Source organism: Lichenostomus cassidix, chromosome 1, assembly GCF_008360975.1.
Source record: "Lichenostomus cassidix isolate B80296 chromosome 1, HeHo_3.0, whole genome shotgun sequence".
Classification (NCBI taxonomy): domain Eukaryota; kingdom Metazoa; phylum Chordata; class Aves; order Passeriformes; family Meliphagidae; genus Lichenostomus; species Lichenostomus cassidix.
This window is the reverse complement of record NC_139479.1, coordinates 84,506,529-84,524,605: the sequence shown is the minus strand read 5'-3', so window position 1 is coordinate 84,524,605 and position 18,077 is coordinate 84,506,529. Positions and strand designations below refer to the sequence as shown.

The 18,077-nt window shown below is 46.2% G+C and overlaps 1 protein-coding gene across 4 annotated transcripts in view; it reads right to left on the bottom strand.

Moving 5' to 3' along the window:
• GAB2 (GRB2 associated binding protein 2) overlaps positions 1 to 18,077 on the bottom strand; it is a 91,666-nt gene that overhangs the window by 20,566 nt on the left and 53,023 nt on the right. The window lies entirely within an intron of this gene.

Sequence of the window (18,077 nt, the reverse complement as noted above, 5' to 3'; positions counted from 1 at the left end):
TTGATGTTGATATCTTGAGTTTATGTTGAGGGAATGTATCAAGTGCAGCCAAGGAGGGATAAGATCCTGTGCCATTCCCAGAGGGGACAGAGTTAAAATTATGTAGTGGGGCCATGTGGGAAGTGTCATCTTAACCCCACATTTCCTGGCCAGTTCCCCTCTGAGTTTGGGGAATTGGACTCTCACGGTCTGGAAAATGCAGTGTTTGACGCCCACAAGTTAAAATCCAATGTCAGCAGGAAGATTTACACACATACATCTTGTTGGGCTCAGGGTGCAGCTGTTGCACTGGTCCCTGCAAGAAAGTGAGCCAGCAGCTCTGTGGGGACAAACCAGCACAGCCCTGCAAAACCCATGTGTCAGTGGGCTTTGGCTGGAGGCTTGGAACTCACTAGTCCAGGTTAAGATATACCATTGTGTGCATGTGTTGTGGAAAAGTGGGGAAAAAAACTTGGAAATCCATCCTCAAAGCAAAAATCCACAACTGTGAGCACAGCCAGCAATGGGCTGGACTAGGCTGGGAGCCAGGAATTTTTTATGAATGTTTTCAATCCCCCAAAGCAGAATTTCCCTCCTTGTTGACAGTTCTGAATTCCCTTGCTCAGAGCACTCAACTATTGCTGTGTGCACATAGCTTCACACAATGTTCCTGGGCTTATCTGAGCAAAATAATAACTCAGCCTCCTTTGGAAATTGTTGCTCTGAATGTCCTTTTCACTGAAGCTGCAATGTTCTGTTCTGTTTCCCCCTCCTGAAGGCAGAGGCTGGGACTGCAACTCTCTGTCTCTTCAAAGGATGCTGTGGATAAATTCCTGTACTCCTGTCAATGTTTGCAGCAAAGGTGGCAGGCTTGCTTGGCATGCCTGAGTGGCACAAAATTCTCCATGATCTCCAATATCAAACTGTCAAGGACTGGTCCAAGAGCTCCCCAGATAAGGGCTCCTCAGATCTACGCCGGCCATGAAACGCCTCGGACCACGCCGCTGACTTCATGCCAGTTAAAACTCTTGGCAAACGAGATTTTCTTTTGTGAGAGAATAGTAGAAATCTACTAGAAATACTCTCTAGGATGGCACAGAGTAGACTGTTCTCATGCACCACCCTCTTCCTCACTCTTTGGAGCAGTTCCATCATTTATTAGCAAAAGGAGGGGGAGTCTTCTCCATGGGAATCTCCCTGCACCCCTGCGCTTGCTGCCAGCTCTCTCCTCTAGCACAAATACAAAGAAATAATTAAAACAAGACAAACAACCCTACCAAAACAAGCCCTCCACATGCTTCTCCTGGCAGGGAGAGAACAAACAACATGTCCATTGGATGAGTCAACGCACCAGAGTGCTGCCAAGAGGCCCTGGGATGCCATGAGGATGAGCATGGCACCCAAAGGTTTATTTACTGAGCTTTTCCTATTGCCTCCAAGTTGGATGGCATTTGGAGAAGCTATGGTCAGTCTGAGGATGCCTTGGCAGATCACTAAAGGTTTTCTCCAGCAGATTAGTGGGACACAGCATCTGATCTGGATAATTTCCCCTCTCCTTCAAAATGGAGAGCTGTGTGCATGGACACAGCTACCCCAATTCTTATTGCTGTTTGAATTTTGGGTGTCAAGCAGGGGCAGATGAGCTTCCCAAAAGCAAGAACAGGGCACAGGTGCATCCCCCACTGCAGAGGACCTGAAGGGTAGAGACAACAGTGACATAGGGCTTTTGAGCTTTTCATTTCCAGTTTCTGATGCTCATTTCCATTTGCTTTGGGAAACTGTCAGGACAGACTGGCCAAGGGAAAGGAGGGGCATCAACCCTTTACAGACAAGGATCTGCTGCACAGAGGACTGAGGGCATGGTTTCTGTTATAAAATTTCATTCATCTAAATGATACTTAGCCTATGTTAGTTCCCTTAGGCTTTCTCTGTGGAGAACAGTGAAATCTCCCAATTATTTAAGCATCTGACACAGGATAGGGAGAATTACACAAGAAAGAGTTATGGGAGAGACAGTGAGAAAAAGATGACAATAAATAGCATCGTCTTTCTCCATTAGTGTCAGCGCTGTGCTTGCATTTGTATGAAACAACTGAAAAATAGCTGCAATGTAGGAGCATTTGCTTTGGAGAAGCATTGGAAATGGGGGGAAAATCACAGTGCTGGAGAGTGAGTGAGCGAGAAGAGAGGGAAGAGAACCAAGTCCTAACCTCAAAGCATTATATATCTCACCTATTTAAACAGTAATCAATGCTTTGAAGGACAAAGGGGAAGAAGGGAGAGAGACTGCAACAGAAACAATGCAAATCTTCTCCCTTGGAGAACACAGGTTTGCTTCTGCAAGATGAGGCTGTGCCCCAAATTCCATCCCTGCCCTGGAAAATATCCCTTGGTGCCAGTGACCCATCTCTGTTTAATATCAACATGTCCTGGACATGGCAGTTACCATTTGAAGAGCAAATCTGCCACTTGATTGTGGAGCTCAACACTCATGTCAGTACTTGGAAATCTAACATTTGGCCAGACTGGGATGCCTGGTGTGCACGTATTCATTTTTGTTATAAGGGTTTCAGTGTTGGAGATAAAAGCAGATGAATGTGGATGTTCACAAGCCTGGGTTATGTGTGTCCTTGAGCATCCCACCTGGGCCACCCTTACCTGAGGGTCCTGGACTGGGACAGTGATCTACAGCTGGGGATGAAGGACAATCCCAGCATGGCAGTGTGGGCTGGGATGAGCCTCATCTGCTGCACTGAACTAACCTCATCTCACTCTGCTTCATAGATCATCATTTCTGATATTGCAAAACCAATCTGTTGAGGGATTAACTGGGATAAAGAAAAGGCTGGAACAGCAGGAAAGGGCAAAGATGATGTGGTGTAACTCTACAAAACACAAAGTGGTCTCAAGGTGTGTATTTTTGCCTTTGTCAGGCTAAATATAAGGTGGCAGAAACAAGGCAATGGAGATGTGCAGAATTGGCTGCTTTCTGTCTGTGGGTGGCACATGTGATTCTGGCAGATGCCAGGGGCATCCTTAGCAAGTCTGTCTGGAGGTACAAGCAGTCTGTGGAGCCCAGTGCTGCAGGACAGGGTTGAAGCTGTTGAAAACTAAGAACTATAGAAAGAGATGACACATTTATATGAGAAAAGGGTTTTTTTCCCTGAGGCACTCTCATGATGGCCCAGGATCAAACCAGCTCCCTTACTGTGTGATGTGAAGCTCTGGCATCCTGTTTTGGAGGATTGCATTGGATATTATTATTGGTTATTATAACTGGTTATTACTATTTATGACGATGACTAATGTTTTTGGCACCTCCTAACCCAGTTTCCCCTTGGAAATCACACTGGAGCAGTCTTACCCAAGCACTGCAGTCCAACATGTCATAAAAAAATCCAGAAGCTGGTGCACCATTGACTTCCCCTAGCCTAGGAAAAACTGGCTTTTAGGGCCTGCACAAAGTTTTCCTCGTCCTCTTATCATTCACTGCAAGCAGTGTGTGGGCACTTTTCCTTGCCTGAGCAAACACGAGTGCATGCCTCACTTAGCAGGGATGGAGAAGGAGAAAGAATGAATCCTGGTTTAATCCCAGACAGGGCTTCTTAACAGCTCGCTTTAAATTTTATAGCCCTTTTTATACACAGTGGGAGCGGAGGTCTTTAATGTTCCAGGAGAGCAGAGAAAAACTTTCACTAGGAGAAAATGTGAACCCATTTTGCTTATGCATGATTTAAGACCATTTCTATTCAAGGGAGTGCACAAGAGGCCCAAATATTTGCACTTTGTATTACAGAAGAACTTCCATTCCTGGCTCTTTACAGAAGTAATTTATTTCGATCTCACCTTTCCTTGGGGGAAGAAACACTATAGCTCCCACTTTGTCAGGGAGTCAATAAAACAGCAGTGTTGTTATGGGTCAGCTTTACCACTGCTCAGCAAGGTAGCACTGGGGAAAAAAAGAGCATCCCCAAATTTCTCATCTCAGACTGCCTTTCTTCATGGGTGCATTTGCCCTCATGCATGGGACCTAACTGCAGGAGTTTGACCCTGTTTTTCTCTCCTCTATATAGGATTAATGTTGTTTTCTCTCAAAACAAGCCAATCTGCAAGGGTTTTCTTTATGTGTTTTTTTTTTGTTTGTTTGTCTGTTTTCTTGTTGTCTTTCATTTAGGGTTATGGGCATACCCTGTCCACATACTGGGATCATCTGAAGAAATCCTGAAGGCATTGCCACTCTTAAGATGATGGAGGGCAAAATGCAAGAAGCAAAAACCTCTATAAGCAATGGGAGGATTGCACCATGCCTAGCCACTCTCTTGATGGGCTCTGCCACACCAGCACTCCAGGAAAAATGCAAACAGCTCAAAAAGCCATCCTGGATCTCTGTCCATCATTAAAAACATGAGTCCTGCCAATTAGGCAGTCTATTAACAGTGCTCAGTGGAAACAGAGAAAGAAAAGGTCCTTTCCAGCAAGCTACTCACATTGCCACGAGGTTAAAACTGCCTGTGACCTCCAAAGCTTTATGCATTCAGAAACCAGGACTTCACATGCAATAAAGGTCTTCAGTACCAGTTAAAGCCCAGAGGTTTTTCTCTTCCTCTTCTTTTAAGATGCAACGATGGCAAAAGGACTTGGAATTTATTCCCTACACATCGCCATAATCAAATAATATGCTAATGCTATTAGCATGGGACCTTGCATGGCAAATGACTTAGACTCATATTCTCTTTCAAAATACTAGAGTTTCATTTAAATTGGTCTCCACAGCAACTAGAAATGAACTGGAATAATGTCAGATGGAAATTTTCATGTCTGGGCATGGCGGACGAGGAATTTTGCATCAGGGATTGAGGGGAGAGCCATGAAGACAGCCTGACCCCACCAGGGCTGGTGGGCTTGTTCTGTCAGCTCCCACTCAAACAGTCAGAACCTGGGATGACAAATGTAAGGACAAAAAGAGCCTCCATGTCCAGGAGGACCTCAAAGCATCCTGGTGGAAAAGAGATGAAAATATGTGGGGTTCATGTAGAGTGAAGCCTGAGAAAGGTTTCTTGGTCCTCCTCCCCAGAGATGTTTTCTAAGTGGGCCCAGGGCAAACACATATGACAGCTGGTTTCACTGATGCTGAATCAGTTCTCCTCTGTTAAACTCAAACCTGGCTGTTTGCAACTGGCCTAAGGGCACAAAGCTCCTCATCGTGGGCCACACTGCTGTATCTTAGGGTTGTATAAGCACAAACCAGGAAGAAAGTGTTTGCTGCTGGCTGCCCTCTGTTATGACAGGAAATGCTGCTGCTTCCTTCATCTCAGCTGCACACAATCTCTCCATGGTAAGCACTGTCTCCCATGAGGATCTAGGATGAGAAGGACCTGCAGCATTCTCTGACCTGTGCCCACCAGCCCATCCAAAACACTCCCCAAACCCATTTGAAACTGAGCTGAGCTTTGTAATGCCATGGCTGGAAAGCTGCTGATTAGAAACTAGCCCTAATTTCCCATGAAAGTATTTTCCCAGCTGCTGTACTCATCTTCCCTGCACTTGTTTCACTCTGTGGTTAACCATTACATCAGCAGGCATGGTGTGATACCATCCTGGTTGGGGCTTTTAGGCATTCCCCTAATCATAAAATGAGTATTAGCAATGTGTCCCACAAGAATGTCTTTGAAAGCACTGTCAGAAAGTGGGAAGCATCTCGCTTGAGAATGGCTGACAGTTCAGGCAATGAAAAGAAAACAACCCTGACCAGTCTTTCAATTCTGTTTGTAATTATCTGGGTTCTGGTGGGTGTTAAAACATCTGTACTGGTTTGGCAGGGAGTGGGGAGTGTGGCTGGTGCCAAAGGCAAGAACTGGCGTGGGTTGAAAGCAGTGCAATACTTCAGAGTGGTATTTGCACTCAGAAATGCGGGGCAGCTTCTCCCACAAGCGATTTTGTGTTAGGTTCAGCTCAAGTAGTGTCCCTACATTCCCCATCCACCATGGCTTGTGCCCCTCTGGAAACATCCCAAGAAAGAGCTGAGAGTGGTTAAAGGAGATGTAAAGTGGGCTGGAGTTCTGAATCCCACAGGGCTTAACATCCCGATGGACTTTGATCACCATCAGTTCAGCTCCATCTTATGTTCTTGTTTTCCTTTCTCCCTGTGCACAAGAGTTTCCACCTGGACACCCTCCATCACTCTCCCTGTCACATCTGGTCATGCACAAGCAAGTCTTTCCCTGTTGGATATTTCTGCACGGAGAAGCAGAGCAAACTCCCAGCATGGATGCTACTGTCTGAGCTCTGCGCTAAAGCAAGGGCTGGTTTTGTGGTTATTTTCAACACACAGCAGCAGTAGAGCTGGGCTTAGTAGAGCAATGGAGCGTAATGTAGAGCTTAGTCCTCAGGAGACTCAGGTAAGGCAGATTTATCACAGTCTCCTTCAGGATAATACTTTTGGATTTTGCCTTTCATCGCTTCAGGAACAAAACATCCACTGGTATCCAAAAACCAGAGCAAACCATCCCTACCCTGATGCTTGCTCACGGTTTGGGAACCACCTCATGGGCTTACTCAGCATTTCCTCACCCTGCTCTTCTCTGCTCAAACCAGCTCACAAAGTGTGCTGAGCCCATTCTTCAAAACCCAGAAGCACCAGAGGATATTGCTCCCCTTGCAGCTCATCCATCCTTGCACCCTCCAGAGTTGGAACCAGCACTCAGAGCAAAATCCACATCTTCTTGCCCGGTGCTTCACGCTTGGCTTAGGGCCAGCTGAAAATCTTCTGACATCCTCCAGCTGGAAAACGCCATTTAATCAAAATAGGAGCTTGCCAAGGGATTGCTTAAAGCCAGAAATTACAAGAAACCTTCAGAGGATAAAAGTCAATTTTAAGTAAAAGGGGAGAAGGTCAAGGTATTTCAACTTATTCTCACCAGAGTGGATTGTTTTTTGGGGGAGGATTGCCCCTCTTCAACTGAAAATCATAATCATGTGCTTTTTACATGTTAAAGTGCATTCTTGATTTTTCCTGAAATCCATTCAAATTCAGAATGAAAAGGTGTGAATCAAAATCGACACTGAAAGAGTATGAAAATGAGTTCCAGAGGGAGTGAAAGCGAAGATGCTGAATTTTCACTCCTTTGAAAGGGAGTTTGCTTTGGGCTTGTCACCTGCTCCACTTGCTGCAAGGACAGCATTTCTCCAGATTGCTCTGACTCTATACAGGCAACTTCTGAGTGCTTCTCCTTCCTCACAGGAATGGAATTTATTTTCTTTTTGATTTAATGACTGACGCGACACATGTCTGAACTTAGTGTATTTGGCTGCTGAGACAGATCTGGGTGAGATCCAATGCTTGGTGCCCATCTCACGACTATCACCTTCATCCTTCATCTATGGGATGAAAAGTGCTATGGTGACAAATACACAGTACATTAGATCCATTTCTCTCCAGAGATGATGGGAGGAATAAGCCAGGATATAATGGATTTTGGCTACAGCCACAGGAATGCAGGGACTTCTGGGACCAGAGCCGACTAGAAGCCAGCCTGCTCCAGCCTCCCAACTCCAAGTGCTCTGGAGACAGCTGAGAACTTCACAGGGATCACTGATGGAGCAATGCACCCACTGGGAAAACTCATTTGCATGTCACCTCATCACTTATAAACCTCATTAAAGCAAATATTTTAACTTATTTAATATGACTGAGGGCATCCTTGCAGCAATGGCAGCACTAATTCTTTGAGCCACTTTATCTGTAAAACAAACCACTGTGTCATAGAGCTCTGTGAAAACAGGGCTGGTCTTCCCTTCATATGGCACCATGAGACATCACACCAGTAGCATGTGTTCTCATTACTGAGATATGGGTGGATTTTTTAGTACACAAAGCTCTGTTTGCCCAGGACTTGGACAACATGGATTTATCTCCATAAAAATGTTTCTGGTAGGCAGAGGACAGGGTGATCCATCTAGCATCATGCCAAAGAAACTCAAAGCATTTCCAAGTCTGTACTCTTGAGTTCTTCTTAGAGGTAGAAATGGTGGAAGTAGGTTGCTAGAGCATCACAGAAAAACCAACAGGATCTCAGATGCTCAGAAGGAGTTCTGTTGATGCCAAAGAGGAGATATAATGGTATTTAAAAACTGTAATAAAGCTGTAAAAGCATGAACGAACTTCAAGGAAAAATCACAAATCCACCCTCTTTCTTAGAATCATGGGCATGAGGAAAAGTCACAGGAATCAATAAACTGGGATTGAGATACTTAAAAAAAAAAAAAAAGAGAAAAAGAAAGAAAGGAAAAAAAAACCTTAAGAGATACCACAGTGCTCTCCAGGAAAAATAGTCTTCTGCTCCATCAGGAATTTTTTTCAGACAAATCTCAAGAGAGGAAAGGCAGCATTTTCACAGGATCACAGAATGGCTTGGGTTGGAAGGAATCTTAAAGATCACTTAATTCTAACCCCCCTCCCTGGGTAGGGACACCTTCCACTAGACCAGGTTGGTCAGAGCCTCATCCAACCTGGCCTTGAACAGTGCTAGGGATGGGGCATCCACAGCTTCTCTGGGCAACCTGTGCCAGCCTCATCACCCTCACAGCAAAGAATTTCCTCGTAACATCTAATCTAACTCTCTCCTCTTTTAGTTCAAAACTATTCCCCCTTGTCCTATCCCTATCTGCCCATGTAAAAAGTCACTTTCCCTTTTTATTTTCACGTGGAAGACCATGTGTTGACCAGGTTTTGACCCTGACGCTAATCATCAAAGCAACCATCAAGCAGCAGAAAGATTCATCACAAAATTTATGGATTTCAAGTGGGTATTTGAAAGACTTCATCATGACTCACTGGAGAGCAATATGAACCGTCATGGCAAGCCAGCAAAAATAATTATCATCGTAAAGGCTTTATAGCAAGGTTTAGTCTGTGCAGAGCACACGCAGGCTTGAGGGGATGGTTTACACAGACAGCAATGTCAAACAAGGTGGTGCTTGGCAGGGCAGGTGATCAGCTGTGAGACAAAGGTGAGGATGGAGCCACAGGCAGCACAACAGCCGTTCGCTACACTTTTACAGGTGATGAAGTATTTGCGAGTGCTCAGACACCTGCCCAACACTTCAAAAAGAGGATTCATTGTCAATTATGGAAAAAAAATAGCTAATGCAATGAGTCACTCCACTCCGGCTTACTTTCAAAAACAACGGCGTACAAGCACAGGGGCAGTTTATATATTTGGCAGTGGAATGAGGGAAGGTAATCATACCAAAACTTGGCACAAGCAGCTGTGCTGGCCGGGATGGGATTAGGTCATGTGGAACTGAGAGAACACATGATGAAACTTTTGAGGTTAAATGTTATTTTCCATTTTAACAAACAGATATAAAGGGTGGCAATCAATCAAAGGTGCAAACAAGTCACATTCCTTGGCATGTGACAACAACCCAGTAAGTCTGAAAGGATGCTACATCCCCAGTAAGGGCTGAGATGAGCTGATCTGCCTCTGGCAGCAAATGGCTACAGACAGGAGAAAAGATGCACCAACACATCTATACTGTGCCTTAGTGATGAATCCTTTCAACTAGAGGCTGCTTTTCTGCTCAGTGCTTGCACAGCACCTGGCATAGCAGAAAAAAGGGTTTTTGGCTACATCTACACTGTGATGGAGCCTTAGAGATGTTCTTAGCCTTTCTGGAGGGAGCTGGGATGTGGAAAGGGCATTTGTAGGGCATCCCTGGATCAGGTGTAACCCCACAGTCCTAAGTAACTGCCAATATTACAGCTCTGGTAGCACAATAAATAACTCAAAAGTATCTTTGAGGAGCAGGCAGTAATTATAACTGTGGCATAGAAACCATCTAGGGAAGAAGTACTATCTTTACAGATAAAATCAGTAATAAATGCTACTGCATTCATAAGTAAAAATCAGTCTGGAAACAAACCCTGAGTGGTGTCATGTAAAGTTCATAGGAATCGACAGCTTCATGTCTCCTTCCTGCTCCGTGTGCCTTCACTTGGAGGCTTTAAAGGCTTTAGAAAGCTTTCCCTTTGCTCAGGCTTGGTTTTAATTGGAAATATAAAGCAATACAAACCAGCAAACAAACAGGCATTGGGGTCTGGGAAATGAGAGTCTAAATCTGTCCTGCCTTTTATCAGGTTTTACAAAGCAATGCACAGGACATATAAAACCATGCTCCCTCTCAAATTTTTGGAGGGAACAATGTGAAATACATGGAGGGAAGAAATGGGGAAACACATTTATTTGGGGGGGAAAAGAATCACGCTGTGAAAAACTGCCAGAAAATTATGCATTGCAAAGGTGATTTTTCTTCCCTTGTCCTCCAGCTTGCTCGCACATGCATTTTGGGGTTCTCTCATTGCATTTCCCAGCCTGGTTCCTATGTGTTGGGCATCACCTGTGTATCCATGTCCTGTCCTGCTGCCTGAGAAGGTCTGCAGACACAGATTCATGGCAGCTCCATGAATCCCAAAGCGCATGACTGGGGCACATGGGCTACAACTGTCCTAAGACCCCTCTGGATAATATAAATGCAGGCAAATCTGACTGTGAGTTTCCTCCCAGTTGGCTGACACCTGAAAATGCCTCCCTCAACTCTCCCTCCCTGCCTCCCTCCCTCCCTCAGTTCTGCTCAGACAGTGTCACTTCACTCCAAGTCCATCAGCTGTTTTTGTTTCCAAGGGCTTTCCATGGCTTTGTTTTTTGATGCAGTGCTGATCCCGTCTGCCACGCTCATTTTTCCACGGTCAGTAAGTCACCCTAAAAATTCCTCCGTGCCCATTAAACTAACAGAGCTCATCTGACAGGGCTCATAGCCATAAAAGCCAATTACAAAACAAAGAATTATGTCAAATGGGTTTCTGATTCTGGGTGCCAGGCCAGGAGACAGCTCTGGCCAGGGCTGAGACATGAACTCAGCTTGTCAATCTCTGCTAGGAAACCTGTGCTGGAAAGGCTGTGCAATGCTTTTAGTTCCAAAAAAACCCCAGACCTCTTGAACTTCACATTTCTTCCTTCTCTCCCAGCTCAAATCCCAGCCTCAGCTCAGCTAACCCAGTGGGACTTTGGCCAGGAAAGGGCAGGATTTTCCCCAAAGGCCCCAGTCCTGCAGCTCTGTATTTATCTTCAGAAGAGGCCAGTTGGATACCCTTGAGCTGGGCGCCAGCTGGGAAAAAGTCAAGAAGAGCTGGAGTATTTGGCTGTTGGTCCTTTTTGAAAGCTGAGCATAAATTTTCTTTTTTGCTGGTTGATGATTTTATTATTTGCAGTCAGATAAGAGCATTTTTTCCTATAAACCTAGTGCTCCCACAAATGTCGATATCCTCTGCCAGTTCCCATCAATGCTGAGTATGGTCAAGGGATGCTCAACTAACACTTATTTTCCAATGGACTCTCTGGGATGGCAGAGTTACAGGTTTGCAAACACAAGGCTCACATATCTTCTTCACTGTTTTTCAGTCCTATCTCTTCAAAATGTCCACAGTCACAATAAAAACATCTAAATAAGAATTTTTAGGATTCTAAAAACTCCTAAATTTCCAAAACCCAAACTGTGAAGAAAATCTTGATCCAAGCACTGAAAACGTCAGAGATTTGATTACATCAGATGCCCTGAAGCCAGAAGCTTGGATTTTTAATCACATAGATACTTTAAGACATTTTTCCCTTGCTAAAACCCTCTGCATCCTTGCCTCAGTCCTTTTCTTGGCACCTATATGGGCAAGAAACCTGCTCTTGGTATCAAGGCCAGTGACCACCACAGCAGTGCAGTGTTGACTCTGGTCCTGCAATGTTTCTGAGAACCCAGCATGCTGAAGATCAGAGTACAGGAGGAAGAAAAAGATATGGGAAAATAGTAGGGGTTGATCCTCATCGGGTGTAAATAAAATGATGAAAATGGCATCATTGGAAGATCCAGCTATCTCAAAGGTCTTGATAGAGATCCTGAGAGAGGTGGTATTCATCTCAGCAGAGTTTTAGGAGAAAGTGGACACCAGAGCTCATCAGTCCCAGTCCTAATCCTAGTCTAAGGAAAAGCAATGGGCACTTTCAGGGTGCAAATGATTAGCCTCATTTTAGACATATTTTTCCATTTTCTCCCCAGAAGTGGACAGACTATAACCACCCACACACATCTCACTCTTAGCAGCATCACTTCCCTCTCTAAACTGCCAGGGGAATGACAGCAAGGACACCCTGACCAGCTGGTAAAGATCAGCAACCACCTCTCCCTGTTTCTGTCTTCTAGGAAGCAAATTCCAGGTTGTTAGTGCCGTTCTGCTCTTCAGTGAATGCACCAGTTCCCGAACTAGCTCATCTCCAGAGGGAAAGAGGGAGAAAAGGGGGGAAAAGGCAGCAGGCAGTTAACTGCTCTCAAGCTGCTCCTTTGTGCCAACACCACTCCATCTCCAGCATTGTTTACACAGAAATAAAAGCTGAACAGTGTCAGATCTTAAAATAACTTGCTGTTTGTGGAGCAGGAAAACCAGGGTCAGGCAAGTTTGGAACAAATTTAAAGTGGCAGGAAGGCTAAGGAATGAACTGTGACTTGAGCAAGAAGGTGTCTGCATGCACCTGAAGTTTAACCAAAAGCCTGTTGCAAAGTGAGTTGGGGCTGCCAGGTCTCTCCCACCCATTCCAGTGAGGCTGGGCCAAACCTGGGGCTGAGATATGACATCTGCATTTGTCCTACAGAGTGAATCTGCAGCTACAGCTGTTTCCCTTGTCAGGAACACTCAGAATGTGGCAGAAAAGGATGAGGGGGGCTTGATACAAATGCTCCTGAGGTGTGCAATCAGTGGATATAGATGTGACACAGCTGTTTTAAAAGAGGGAGCACCTCGACACTGAGTGCTGGAAGTATTGATGGGAACACCAAGGAAAAAGCTACATCTGTCTGGATGGTGGGACACCAGGTCAGAGTAAAGGGCTCAAGGCTCCACATTCCTGTCCCAAGACCAGCTGCCTCCAAGTCCCAAATGGGGCAGGGAACATTAGATCTTTGGGTAGGTGAACAAACATAGGAAGGTTGGATATCTGGAGAGAATCCGACCAGATATGCCTCCTCCATCCCATGGGTCAGGTTCAACTCAGCCATACTCTTGTTCATGGCTTGTTGTTCTGTCCGCCAGGGGACAGACAGCCTTCATGTGAGCTGACATCCAAGTACAACTCATACCAGAGCTTAAAGATGGAGTCCAGACCAACTGACTTGTGTCAACAGAAGCTAAAGAGTCAAGTGAGACAAGGAGAAATTAATTTAAACTGACAGGGGCAGGTTTAAATTAGATATTAGGAGGAAATTATTCCTGTGAGGCTGGTGAGGCACTGGCACAGATTGTCCAGAGAAGCTACCTCATCCCTGGCAGTGTTCAAGGCCAGGATGGATTGGGCTTTGAGCAACCTGGTTTAGTAGAAGGTGTTGCTTCCCATGGTGAGGGGTTGGAACTGGATGATCTTTAAGGTTCCCTCCAACCCAAAGCATTCTATGATTCTATGAACTCATGGCCCACTTGAGGGCACAAGGCTCCACAAGGGGCTGCCTGCTCCATTGCCCTTAGGTGGCAGTGCTGCCTGCAGATCCCAAAACAATGCACAGCAGGGCCTGGGTGCTGTCAGGGACACAAGGACACCCTCACTTATCCCTCCTTGCCCCCATTTCTCATCCCACATTCCTCAGCCTCTGCACACTCCCTGGCTGGGCACTGGGCTTGTGGCTCCTCCAGGGCATGAATAGGGAAGGAAAGAGCTGTGCACAACAGCAAGGAAATACCTGGTCTTATGGCAATCAATAGTATTTTCCCTCTGCTTTTTTTCTTCCTGGCCATGGGAGAAGCAGTGGTGGCAGCAACGGAGGAGCTGTCACCTTGCCTGGGCTCCCTGGTGCCCTGCTCCTGCATGCAGGGATGGGGAACACTGGTGACTTGGGAGTGTTTGGGAGATGTCAGTGGAATACAATGTTCAAACCTGGCTTTACTCTAGTCTTGCAGCCTGCAGCCTCTTCACTGAGTTTTGGGCAGCTCCTGTCCTCCCAACAATCTTCAGGGCTATCTGTGTTGTTTTCTTCTCTGGTCCATCTTGAACTCCAATAAATTTGCTCTTATGGGCTGGAAGGGGACAGCTGGTAGAGGGTCTGGGGCAGCACCAGGCCAGAGACCCATGCATGTGAGGTGCAGATCTCACCAGTGTGAGCAGAAAGGGAATGGTATCCAGAGGCTGATCCATTAAACTCTGCTAGAATGAGCACATCTGAGTTGAAGGGGGAAGGAGAGACACTCACATCTCCATTAAACTTTAATGCTCAGCCCTGACCTATGTTCAGCAAGACAGTAAAAGCCTTGGGATTGCTGGAGATTGATCCCTGTCATGATGTAAAATACCAGTGCTGAGCCTTGGAGATGGAGTGGGGAGTCAGCCAGAAACCAGAACTGCCCTGGAGCAATTCCCTGACAGAAAGCAGAGAAATAAATAAAAGAAATTAAGTCCCAGATGGAAAAAAAAAAAAAAAAAAAAGAAGACAACATGCCTGGACTGGGTGGGAGAGGCCACTGCTGCCAGATACAACCCATCAGGGCAGGAGTCCAGTGCCATCCTTTTCCCACGCCTTCCTCACCCTTTCCCAGTGGAGGGAGCTTTCAGCTCAGAGCAAGGACATCTACTTACCTGCAAATTTTCCCTTCCCTGGTTCCATCTCTGGGTTAAATCTCTAGCACAGGGGCAATAATAATGTTCATGAATAAGGTTTTAAACTCCCACTAGTGTTTCCTCAGAACCCATGAATCCAAGCCCCTGAAAGAGCCCCTTTTCCACAGAGGAGATAGAAGAGGAGCTCCAGGGAGATGCTGGGGATGGCACAGTAAATTGACATAAAGTTAATAAAGTTATTGACTCCTTCAAAATAACTAAGCCTTGCAAGGACATACCCACTGCATGAGCACATGCTGATTTGTGAGAAATTAAACTCCAGGCTGCTGTAGCTGCAGCTCTGTCCTGTTGGGGATAGGACAAGGAGGGGTTTGGCTGAAACATCAGCTTCAGAAAGGGTTAATGGCACATGAGATATGTTCAGTGGGATTTGGTATTTTTTTAAACTTCAACAAACAAAGCATATGAGAAAATCCAGTTCACAGCTGAGCCCTGGCTGCCTGCCCACTAGGGCAGGGAAAATGCAGATGGTTTGAAATACCCACGCGCTGGCCTTTCTCATGCAGCCTGTGGCCCAGGGTCTGGTCTCCCCACACTGTATTTGAATCACTCAAGGTGGCAGCAGTACAAATTGCAGTGTAAAAGCAGCACTGAGACAGGAGAAAATCTACTTTTGTTGAGCACGGTTGGCTTCCTCAGACACGCAGAGGAGCTGGGATGCTGTGAGGCTCTGCTTGTTCAAAAATAGTAATTAGCTCTCCAAGTAAATAGGTGTTAACAGAAACAAAGAGCTTTGCCACAGTCTGAGTAAACACTTCAGAATCAATTTAAATTCCCTTCTCCTGGCAGATGTAATCGTGCTGCTCTGCAATTATTTTCAGTTTGGGGCAGGGAACAAAGCTACTGGGGCAGCTTTGCTGAGCGGCTGCTCCTTGGGACAGCCAGCAGGACCCACCACTTCACTGACATTCAGGCCCCTGAGGCTGAAATGAGCTTCCTTCCGCTGAACCAGATGTATAATGCAGCTGGAGATCAGGAAAACCAGCAGTGAGCCATAGCATGACATTAAACCGCCCTCAAGTCCAGCCTCCTTAATCCTGAGGGTCCCTCTGTCTAGACAGGACATGAAGGACTAATGTGAAAACCAAGTGACAGAAAATTTACACTCCCATCGAGCTGCAAACAGAAAGAAGCATCAAAGGGTGTAAATTTGTTTGCCTTTTAATTGTTTCATCTTTTGGGAGCATGAGCAGCACCTAAGCACAGTCCCACACTGGTGCAGAGGGTTTGCAGCCAGTTTATATCACTGGTTGCCCATTTGCTTACTAAATCATGCTAAAAAGCAACTGAAACCCTGCCTTTTCCCTACCATTATGGGGAGCTGGTGGAACAGGCTTTTACCCAAATGGCCCCAAAAACTAATGAGTTTGTCCTCCTTTGCCAGGTGGGTCATAAGCAAACTGGTGACCAGTGGCTGGGGCTTAGCTAATGTGGGGTGTCCCTTTGAGGAGGAGGTAATTTAGCATATGATGGCAGCTGCAGTAAATGGGTTTGCCAGTGATGGAGCATTCCCCCAGCTGGGATGTGAGAACAGCCCAGCTGGGAACAGCCTGGCTGTGGGGCCAGACCCAGCAAGGCTTTTGGGCCAGTATAAAGCAGTCACACACCCAGGAACAAGTACAACCAGAAAAATGTGCACGGTGGCTTCCCTGGCAGTTTCTGATCTTGTTCCACCACGCTGCCTCTCTGCTGGGAGAAGGAGGTTTAGTTAATTAATTGCTACAATTAGCATGGAGCTATTCTTGCCCACGATGGTTACCTTTTCTTCCCCTTTTTGGTTCATCCAATTACTGACTCATTCATTCTCCACGGCAGAGGCAACAACAAGGCACAGACAAGATTGAGGACGAGGGGAGGAAGATCCAAGAATGAAATATCAAGTGTCCCAAGCTCTGTTTCTACCCAGGAGCTGTCTTAATATTGGACAAACTCTTGGTTCCCTCCCATATATCTGCCCTGAACTTCAAGGAGGTGATGAAGAGGGAGCACAGCACAGCACAGTGACAAACACTGCTATGACTGTTTTATTACTCCCTCCAGCTGACACATCACAAAGGATGTGTGATGGGCTTATATATGCCAGGATGGACAAGACTCCCAACACCCATCATGCCCCAACTATCCCTCAACTTCCCTGCCCAGACTCAGGCCATGGGTTCTTCAAATGAACATTACCCCCTTTGGGAAATTGGTGATTTATTTGTCATTACTTAGCAGGGATAGTGAAGGAAAGGTGAGCGTGGGGCATTGCTTCGGCAAGGACCAAAGCAAAGCACCAGCCCTGAATAATTCATGCTCCCTTGTTGCTGCAGCATCTGGACACATCTGCTGCGTTCACCATTGCAGGCTTTTTCTTGGCTTACTCAGAAAATCACGCTTTGGCAGCTGGGTACTGTTTCAAGTGGGTACTTTCCCTACAGCATTAACGAGCTGTGATTTTGTTACAAATAGGGATTTTTGTTCCTCGTTTGCTGATGTCACTCCATGATCCTGCAGGGAATAGTGCTTGGATCTCTGCAGCCTGATGATCCCTGTGTGCCCTTTGGGACAGATGTACTTGCAAGCGGGAGATTGTTTTTCCTTTTGCTGCCCAGATTTATATTTCACTGAAGTCCCGTATCGATCCTGCTGCCGCTGGGCTGAAAGCTCATTTTACTAAATGAGAAGAAAAACAGTTCCCCCAGCTGAACGCACGCAAAATGGAAAATCCTGCAATGAAGCAGCTCTTAAAAAAGAGGCCTGAACAATTTTGCTCAACCTCGAGGGCTGCGCTGCTGACATTGGAACGGTATGTAATTTATTTTGCCTGACCTTTCCCTGAAAGGCCTGGCTGGCGACATTATCAAGGATCCTTTCTACCACTTGTGCACCCATTGCCAAGGTGACATCCTGTTTCATGCGTCAGTCAGCGGAGATCGCATCCGCGCCGCTGCGATGCTTTGTTTGCTGTCCTGCCTGACAAGCTCTTGGCAGGGTTTCAGCTCCTGCGGATGGCAGCTGCTCCATGAGGGACCAAAACAGATTCAAGCTGGGCGTTATTGCAGGGAGTTTCATGTAGACAGAGCACAGGCCTGGAGTCCCTTGGATGAGACTGGACCGTGGATGAGATGAAGCACTGATACCCTGAGGTGATACCAGGTATAATGGGATGGGCTGCAGAGCTGCACCCCAGGCTCACTCCCCCATCCCATCTCCCTTGGGATTTATGTGTGCCCTTGTGGTGCTGGGAAAGCAGAGGAAGCTCACTAGTGCTTAATGCAGATGCTTGCCTAAGTGCAACTGAGTCTGGATGGTGGAGCACAACTCGGACAACAGGTCACACCACTGCACATAAACTACCTGGAGTTTTCCTTCCCCCCTCCCAGAACTTTCCCTGAGGGTCCCAGGAAGAGA